We start from the raw sequence: 9961 nt of genomic DNA on the forward strand, positions 1-9961 counted from the left end.
ATTCTTTATCAAACCACCTTTTGCGTGATCTATCTTTGTTGATACCATGGAGATGCTTTATGGCAAAGCATTCTTCCGCACAAGAACAAATAGCTTTCTTGAAAGCTTCCCATTTAGTTTCCAATGGTGCATCACATTGAAGCTTTGTCATCCATAATTTTTGCTCAACCATTTCAATGTACATTGGTGCCTATTTGAAATCCATACATAGTGATAACTTCTCTTTCCTTTGGCTGAGATTATCATGCTTAGTTGCTTCTTCACATGAAAGGTCAATACATAAGGTGCGATGGTCGGATTCCGGGGTCCATTGACCAAACATAAAACTCTTTATGCGATACATGATGGCTTCAGAGAGTAGCATATAGTCAATCACACTATCCCCATTATGTCTTCTACATGTAAATCCATTGGTTCCACTCCACAAAGATACACCATTGGCAATGAGCATACCCGTGCTATTACACATGTGTAAAAGTAACTTTCCATAGTGATCCGGCTCTTTCTCATCCATTGAAGTACGATCATACAAGTGAACTTCCTCCAACTCCCTTGAAATGTATGGCATATCAAATTGTTGAGTATCATGTTGCAATGTTTTTGTGCGAGCATTCATATCCCCAAATACAATAACATCACCTTCACCTTTGAAATAAGCAATGTCCTCTTCCAAATCAGAAAATGGTTGATCTCTATCCATGCAAGCATAAAAGGGAGAATCATGATGAGGAATGTAGCAACCGGCTACAAAAATGGGTGCTCTTTTTGGTGTCATAATTTTCAGCCATACATAACATTTGTACTTGTCATCTTTCACAATTGATACAAAATCTTCCAATCCTTTCTTAACCATACATGCTAACCCTCCTTGTCCTCTTCGTTGCTTGAGATTCTTTGACCACATCAATGAATGTACATTGTAATCGTCCAAGCCGTTAATCCTTTGTGTATCATGCTCCCAAGTTTCAACAAGAAGTACAACATCGGCTTTGCTTGTTAGTTCATCAATGCCAACCCCCGCATTCCATGGGTATCCATTACAATTCCAAAATCATATTTTCAATTGTAACTCGGTCTCATAGGTCACGCATCCCTATTTGATTGAGAGACTTGCCTCCTCCTTGGGCACATTTTCTTCATGAGAGATTTCCTTGTTTTTATTATTCTTTTCCTCATATGCCTTGCGACACATATTTTGTTGCTTAATAGTGCGATCTTCACATACAAAACATTTTGTATTCCTCAAATAGATCCAACTATTATCAAGGATAATCTTTCGCTTGGTCTCATCCGGCATGGTGCATACAATTGGCCGTTCTCCCGAGCGAGGAGCTCCTTGCTTCCCCACTCTATGTGCTCCATAGACCATAACTCCGGACATGCCAAAGTTGGTTTTGAAGAAATCTTCAATAACAATGGCAAGAGAAGGAGGTGTCTCTAACTTCTCTTCGGGAATTCCATGAATAACAATGTTCTTGGAACGTCGCTCCCGTTCCTTCAACTCCTCCACATCGACATTCTCAACATTGTTTGTTTGAACCATAGCTTGCATGAGTGAGGAATTAGAAACCACATTGCTACCACATACATCAGCCCAAGACTTGTTTGTGCATACATTTTTCATGTCGCATACATTCCGGCTCATAGTGTCAAATTTCTCCTCTTTCAATACATGGTCATGCTCTACTTTGCTCATCCGCTCCTTCAAAGCATTCAAGTCCACAAGAGAGCGTTTACATTCCTTGACTTCCTCTTCAAGTTGCATCAAACGTGTTGTTTGCATCTCAAGTGTCCTCTTGAGATTCTCATTCTCAACCACAAGTACCCTTAGTGTGCCATTCTCCATTTCAAGTGCTCGTAAGTCTTTACCTTATTTGTTTACGGTCTCTTGCAATGATACCAAGTACGCCATGATCATGGTTTCCGATGTCGTTGGTTGGGTGGTTGTGTTGCTATCTCCACACTTAGGAGATTTTGGATCATTTTCCACAATGGTTGTGGACCTTGTTGAAGAAGAAGAACCCTTGCGAGTGCCGGAAGACATTGTATGTAAAATAGGAGATGAGAATCAATTTTGTTGAACCTGTTCACTTCGAAAATGCTGCTACAGAAACGCCTTCCATAACTCTTAGTAAAGAGACTTAGAGACTTGAGTAAAGGAGAGTGTGAAAGAAAGAGAGATGAATTTGGGGCAGGAGAGGGAAAAAGAGAGAGAAAAAAGAGAAACAAATCTATATATATATATATATATATATATATATATATATATATATATATATATATATATATATATATATATATATATATATATATATATATATAGAGAGAGAGAGAGAGAGAGAGAGAGAGAGAGAGAAGGATATTTTGCAAGCTCTTTAGGAAAAGGAGGTGCACGTCTACCTCCATGGGACCTCTTCCATGCATCTGTATCCCTTTCTCTAGCTGCGCGGACTTCCAAGTACATATTGACCCATTTGGTCATGATAGTGGCATTGAGTAAACAGTAGTTGTTGACTATGGTATGAAACTCTCTATCCATGACCAAGAGTGAGCCTTTTCCACTGGGAATGGTTGAGTGCTTCCTAGGATCCTCTTCCTCACTCCACAGACGAGGCAATGATGGATCCATTGTGATGAGATACTGTGAGACATACACAAATGCCTCTTGCACCACCCAACCTTCTGCCATGCTCGCCTGAATACATTAAAACCACATATTTTTATTAGTAACTCCATAGCGTATAAATGCTATCTATATTGTATTGATTTTGCATACCTCCGGTTGTGACTTCAATCTAACAAAATCCTTCAAAGTCTTCAAGAATCTCTCCAAGAAGAACATCCATCTAGAGTGAACCACCCCACAAATGGAAATCTCCTCAACAAAGTGAAGCAATAGGTGTACTTGGCTAACAAGGATTGTACGTGGGAATGCATCCTTAATAGCACACACTGCCTCTACTGCTAGCTGATGGGCTACTGGTATGGCTTCTACTTCTATCTCCTTAGAGCTCACAAATCTACAAGGCACAAATAATATAGTAGATGAAAACAAATTCCATTGTTCATGCAGGCACAACATGATATAGTACTTGAAAAAAACCCATTACCTCACAATCTCTCCCACTTTGAATATTGAAGCCTTCACCTTACTGTCTCCATAACCACTAATAGTTATGGGAAGTACAAACTACAAACAATAAAACATCTTAGTGAATGTCAACCTATATATAAGGAGACATAGACACCACAAACTGTTCTACTCTTACCTGAAGGATTTTATGCCAATCATGGGATTTCAGTCCATACAATTGAGTGGAGCCACCCTTTTTGGTTTTTGTGAAAGCACCTTTGAGTGACCACATATATCCCGTTGGAGTTCGGATGGATGCCATAAATTGCTTTGTCCGCTCTTGGTCTACCTTTGACAGTATCCACGGTGCTTTTGGGAGAATCATCTTTCCCCGCTCCCCCATGCGGGGCGTGGCTGAAGGGGGGAGACGTCACATGGCTCTTAAATCTTCCCTAGCACCCAATGAATCCTTCTTGCCAATTATGTGATCCCATATAGGTTGCCCAAAATTTTTGAACACATGCATAGGGTCCAACAAGTGCTGAATTTTCAACGAAGCCCAATAGGGGAGCGACAAGAAGATTGAGTACCTCGACATACCCCTTGGCAACACATTGGGAGGGGGTGAGGTACCATGATGCTTCTCCCAATGCTTCGCCCAATCAGCCATGTTCCAATGGAACGGTTGCACTCCATTGATAGGGGGAGAATATCTACGATGTGAAGGAGGCAGGAAGCGATGGTTGTTGGGATAGATCACCTTCCCAAGAAGAGGAGGTCTCTCTGTCACAAGGGAAGGGCCACAAGTGGGACACGCACTATGTCCAGATGTTTCCAATCTTGCCAAGAGGTAAACAAATGTTACACATGAGATGATAAACCTAAAGCAAAAAGTACAATTAACATGTGCATACTTACCAGATACCTCTCCAAATCCTGGGTAATCATGCATGGTCCACATGAGGATGCACTTGATGACGGCTTTGCAGTCTCGTGGTGGCCGTGAAATGTCAATGACATCTATACCTCTCCATAGTTCTTGAAGCTCCTCAATAAGAGGCTGCAGATATACATCCATGTTTTTTACCTTGTGCTTTCCTGGAATGAGAAGTGATAGTAAAATGTTTCCCTTTTTTGTTGCCTCCCAAGGAGGAATATTATAGTTTACAACCACCACCGGCCAAGTGCTCCATGAAGTAGAGCGGTGCCCAAATGGATTCACTCCATCACTAGCTAACCCAATCCTCAAGTGACGAGGCTCATCCCTGAACTCTGGCCATGTGTCCTCTATGTGCTTCCACACTGGTGAGTCAGCTGGCACTCTCCTAATACCATCTGTGGAGCAATTTTTTGCATGCCAACTCAAAAGCTCGCTCGTACCCTTTGATCTAAACATGTGTCGAATGCGAGGGATGAGTGGAAAATGCCTCAAAACTTTACGTGGAATTCTGTTGCTCTGCATTACTTCTTTGAACCTAGGCTCCCCGCACGATGGACATGTGTCACAATCGGCATGCTCATTACGAAAGAGCACACAATCGTTCACGCAAGCATGAATGCGATCATAATCCAATCACCACTTTGCGTGTTTTTCGTCTATTCTCTAGCATGTGATTGCCAGCAGGCAGCATCTTTCCTAGCAACCTATCACAAGAAGAAAGTACATTAAAAGCTAATTTATGGGTATAAGCATGTTAACTTGTCATGCTTTTTGGTGTCTCGGACAATGCTAGTAAGAGGTGCTTGTTAGCATCTATTCAAAACCAAAGAGCAGGTGAAGTTTGAAATTTTAATAACCATAAGATATATTATTTGTTCCCTCCCATATGGGGTGTGGACTCTGTTTTCGGTTATGACAACGACAACGACGTGGGGTGTGGCCTCTGTTCTCTTTCTCTCTCTCTCTGCAGCGTAGACTCCTTCTCTGTCTCACTCTCAGACCAGTTTATAGTTTGCCCTGTTCCTACTCCCTCCCTCCCTCTCCCTCTCTCTCTCTCTCTCTCTCTCTCTCTCTCTCTCTCTCTCTCTCTCTCTCTCTCTCTCTCTCTCGCATTGCTTCTTGCCTCGAAGTTGAGTTGTCAAAGCTTAGCAGACTTGCAGATATGGAAAACCAACAGACAACATTATTGCCACTAGAAATGGAGGCAGAAGGGAGCCATTACAAGAAATGAATCACAACTACCAGCATCCAGCTCTTTCTATTATCAGGAAATATGAGACAGAAAGAAAGCGTAAACAGCAGGAGCACCGACAAATGACAACTAAATGAGGACATCATGCCGTCGACGATGAGGAGAAAAGGAAAATCTCCTTTGAAATTGTGAAAGCTTTCAAGAGCAGGACTGGAGGTCTCAAAAAAGAAGCAAAGTGTGAAATCTGGAATCTTGTTGCTCAACATCCGCTTGTTCGGGCAATCCGTGATCAGTCTTTAGAGGAGGAGGCTGTTGTGCAGAGTGCAATTGTCTCCAATGTCTGCAACACACTAGCTATCATCAAGCAGCCAGCTTCTAACGACGAGCTATTTTTGATGAATGCAGCATTGCAGATGATGATAAATTCAAAGGAAAACATGCCTATTGCCAAATTCTCTAGGGTCCTAAAAGTCGACCGTCGCGGCTTGTTCAAAGCAAAATCACGGCAGGTGAAGTCTGGTGTGAATGCTCGACTGTTTTCATTGGCTGAATGTCACAAGCAACACCGTCATAGCCCTATCATAGATGAAATTAAGGAATTGGTCTACACATTTTGGACAAAGGAGACTCGTGTTTCACCCAACAAGAAGGATGTTTGTTGAAAGAGAGTGGGAAGGAAAAGCTACATAAAACACCCTGTGCACCTCCTCGATGAGTCTCAGGTGATCAATGATATACTTGCGCCATAACTTATGCATTCTAACATGCTAGTAATCTACCTAGCATACAGAGCATGCTAGTTATCACAATATGTTATGCTATGTATGTCGTGCTAGTTAGCATAGTCTCACTCCTACTTTGCTGGGTATGCTGTTTAGCATGATAAGTATGTTGTCTAGCACAATATGTAAGCTACTGATAGCCATTTTTCGGCTTTCCATAATTGCCATAGTAAGCCACCTCACCCTATCAAATCACTCAAACATTTTGGTTATCCCTACCATTTCACTGTACATAGGCGTGTGTGAGTTAGGGAACTTTCTCCATATTTTCTTAAAAACCCTTAATTAGCTAGGCACTGGGCTAGTTGAGCCAAGAAAATAAAAAATATAAGTATATTATGGTCCATTTGTGTGTAAATGCTTCATTGTATATAGGGCCTAAATAAAAGGATTTTTCATAATTATTTTGATATTTATTTAAATATTTCTACCTATGGTGTGTTATTTATGCTATGTACATTGACTAAACATTACCATATTTTTTCTTACCATTTTGCATACTCTTTATTCCATATAAAAATAATTTCATGCAAGCTTCTCTTATTTTTGGTGTAACTCCATCCCAACAAAAATCCAAAAAAACTAGTTCTATTTATGTGTATATTTTTTCACTATTGTCATTTTTTCCTTCCTACATCTATTCTCTATTACTCTCATAAATTAGACCACCAAAAATATCCATCTTTTTATGGTAGACTTATAATGAGAGAGATTTATTTTAACCCCTTTATATTTTTTCCACCTATATTATTTATATTTGACATGTACTTTTTTTTTTTAGACCCCTCAATATTTGATTTTCTTAGTTGTACTATTCATTTATATCATGATCTCAACAATATCTTCAATTATAGACCTACCAAATAAGGTCAAGGGTATGTGGCATGCATGCATGCACCATGGGGAACTCACTCTTGGAGGTATTCAAAAGAATCATCCAAAGAAGGACCTCACAATGACTTTGTGCAGTGGAAAAAACAGTTGGTTTTGCTGAATTTTTAAAGATCACATGCTTCCCGAATTTGAAAAGGTGATACAAACAAAAGTTGTAGCTCCTGATCTGAAATTTCACCTCAAATGTTTTCATATTTTTTTGAGCTACGAGCTGTGAGCTATGATTTTATTGGTGGACCCCAGTTTGCCCATGCTATGCAGCCACACTCCCTCTTCCACTTTATCATTTTCCTCTTTCACACACACTCCTCCCTCTCCTTCCCACTCCCAAACCTGCAACTCCCATGTCCTAATTCACTCTCTTCACCATTGCCACATCTCTCACACCTCCATAGCCTTCATCCTCCATTTCTACACCCTATGTGTCCCCCTTTCTCTCTACATATATGTCCATATTACACTCTCTTCAACATTGTAAAGAACTTCAAAAAATCAGCAAAAATCCAAGGATAACCTGTGTAAATGAAGGCTTTTATCATGAATTTTCCAAGGTTTGAAGTAACATAGCTTCATCGACACGCGCTGTCGTGCTGTGACACGTACATAGTGGGAACGCATGCTACAAGATCTATCTTGTATTTTTTAGATACATAATTATATTTCCTATAGTGTACATATGCATATTTAAGTATAATAATAAGCCTTCTATCTCATCCTATTATTTTTCTCAAGGGTAACATATGCTTACTTTACCATCAGAAAATACTATGGGAAAAGCATCAATAGCTCCGCCTCTTTAACTTGGGGCAAAAAGCATTGATTCTTTATTTCTACTATTTCATTATCATCTCACACCCTAGCTAGATCCTATATCTAGGGTAAACTCCAATATATATATATATTCTATGTATTTTTTATACTTTTCTTATATTTCTTTTTAAATAGCTACTAGGAGAGAATCAAATCCTAGTGGGACACTAGGTGGCATGATTTCAAAGATACACTTATTTTAATGCATTATTGCAAGCATGATTACAAAACTTTGTCAAGGAGCAATGTCATGCTTTCATATGGCATGAGGTGTCCTTTGGAATTAAATGAAAGTTTAGGCTAACGAGACCACATGAAGACTTTTGCTGCCATAAATGGATCCTATTTTGATGAATTTTTCACACAAGGTTCCAATCCGAATTGAAAAACGCTTTTAAAATAAAAATCGTAGCTAATGAGCTGAAGTTTTTGCCCATATTTTTACTTTTTTATTTGGAGCCACGGTTAAGGAGATATGATCAAAATACTGGACCCTACTCTGCCCACATCATGCAGGGATAGCTCATTTCCAACTTTTCCAATTCCTGTTCACACTGGCTCCTCTCTTCTTGTGTAAACCCTTGGGGGTTCCCTTCACCTATAAAATGGGACCTCTTCTTCCTTGGAAGGAACTCAAGCATTCAAGCCATTGATGAGAGGAATTCGTGAGGGACTGAGTAGTAATTCTTAATTGTACTTAGCCATTAACATAAGCCCAAGCCTACACTTTCTCCTAGAGGGAGACTAGCCATTCTTGCAACAAGCTAACCTTGGAAGATCAACTCTAATCAAAAAAGGTCTTGCACTTGGTGTATCAATCAAAGTGGAATTATCCACTCTTCTTTTCTCTCCCATCAATAATGGTGCCGAAGGGTTTCAAGTAAGATGTGTTCTACATTGATGTTTTCTTGATTTCTTGTTGTTTTCATTTTCATCTCTAAATATATGTATCTAATCTCATCTCCTTAACCAAACCTATCTCTCTCATTCTTAGTAATTCATCCTCTCTAGGTTCTCTTGCTACAAGTACATCTCTCCCCGCAGTATCCTTATTGCCTATGGGCAAGAATAGGGCTTGGGAGGGAAACTTCTCATCTCTTCACTTCTCTCATATCTACATTTCTCACATACTATCTTAGATGAATAACCCACATGATGATCATTTCTATCGCTTTCACTCTGTACGATCTATTAGAATTAACGTATGGATTAGCCGTAAAATACACTTTCAACAACGTATAGTGTTTCTCTTCGGCCCTGAAAGGCTCAATGAAATACTTCTATCACCGGATCCCATCATACTACCTCTCATAGACTATAATTTTTCTTTTGATGTAAGCGTAGTTATCTTGCTATGAACCAAGAGGATTTGTACACACAATTAATCCCAATCACTAGACAAAATATATATATTATGATAAGCACAAAACTACAATTCCAAAGAACAATTCGCAGCCTATTTGGTCAGCCAAGATTGAATGCCATTAACTCATCTGTTAACCTTTTCATATTACCCATGATACGATATGACCATAGCCTTGATGTTTTCATTTTCGTATTGTTTTGACATTGTCTTTTGTGTTCATTCTTTGTGTGTGTGAGTGAAAGAGAGAGAGAGAGAGTGAGCCTTCTTTGATTGCACTTCTTTCCAAACCCTAGTCTTCATGGAATCTATGGTTTAACTCCTTCATATAGTTTTTGTTGAGTTCTCTCACAAACTCTCACAGCCATAAGCCCGGTGCTTTCCTAGCAAGACCGCAAATTTCTCGACATATTTTTGGTGAGCCCGACGCGAATCTACTAGGGTGAGAGTTTGTGGGTAACCATGCATGATCATGTTGAGGAACAGGGTATGCATTTTGACCTAGCAACAATGCAAATGTTTCAAGCATTTGCAATGTTCATGCAACAACAACATGCTACTGAAAGAAGGGAGATTTCAGCAACGAAAGCCATACAAGCGGTCGTCAACAGAATGGATCAGTTCAATGGCAAAGATGTAACCAAGTACTTATGCGAGTATGTGAAGGAGATGGAGCTACATCGCGTGTCAAAAGGTGAGATGATTCAAAGATTTGAGCTAGTTGTTGCTCCAGAAATTAGGGAGCATGTTAGGGCAATTAAAGATGGGCATGGGAGAAATTGGGAAGAACTCAAAGTAGCTTTAAAGGAGGAATATTTCATGGAGGACTCGGAGAGAGTGACCAAAAGGACATTCTTAGAATTGGTAGTCAAGCCAAAGCAAGGACTATCAATAACAGAGCTACTTA

The sequence above is a fragment of the Adiantum capillus-veneris genome, chromosome 16, assembly GCF_014529385.1.
Source record: "Adiantum capillus-veneris isolate H3 chromosome 16, ASM1452938v2, whole genome shotgun sequence".
In the NCBI taxonomy this organism is placed as follows: domain Eukaryota; kingdom Viridiplantae; phylum Streptophyta; class Polypodiopsida; order Polypodiales; family Pteridaceae; genus Adiantum; species Adiantum capillus-veneris.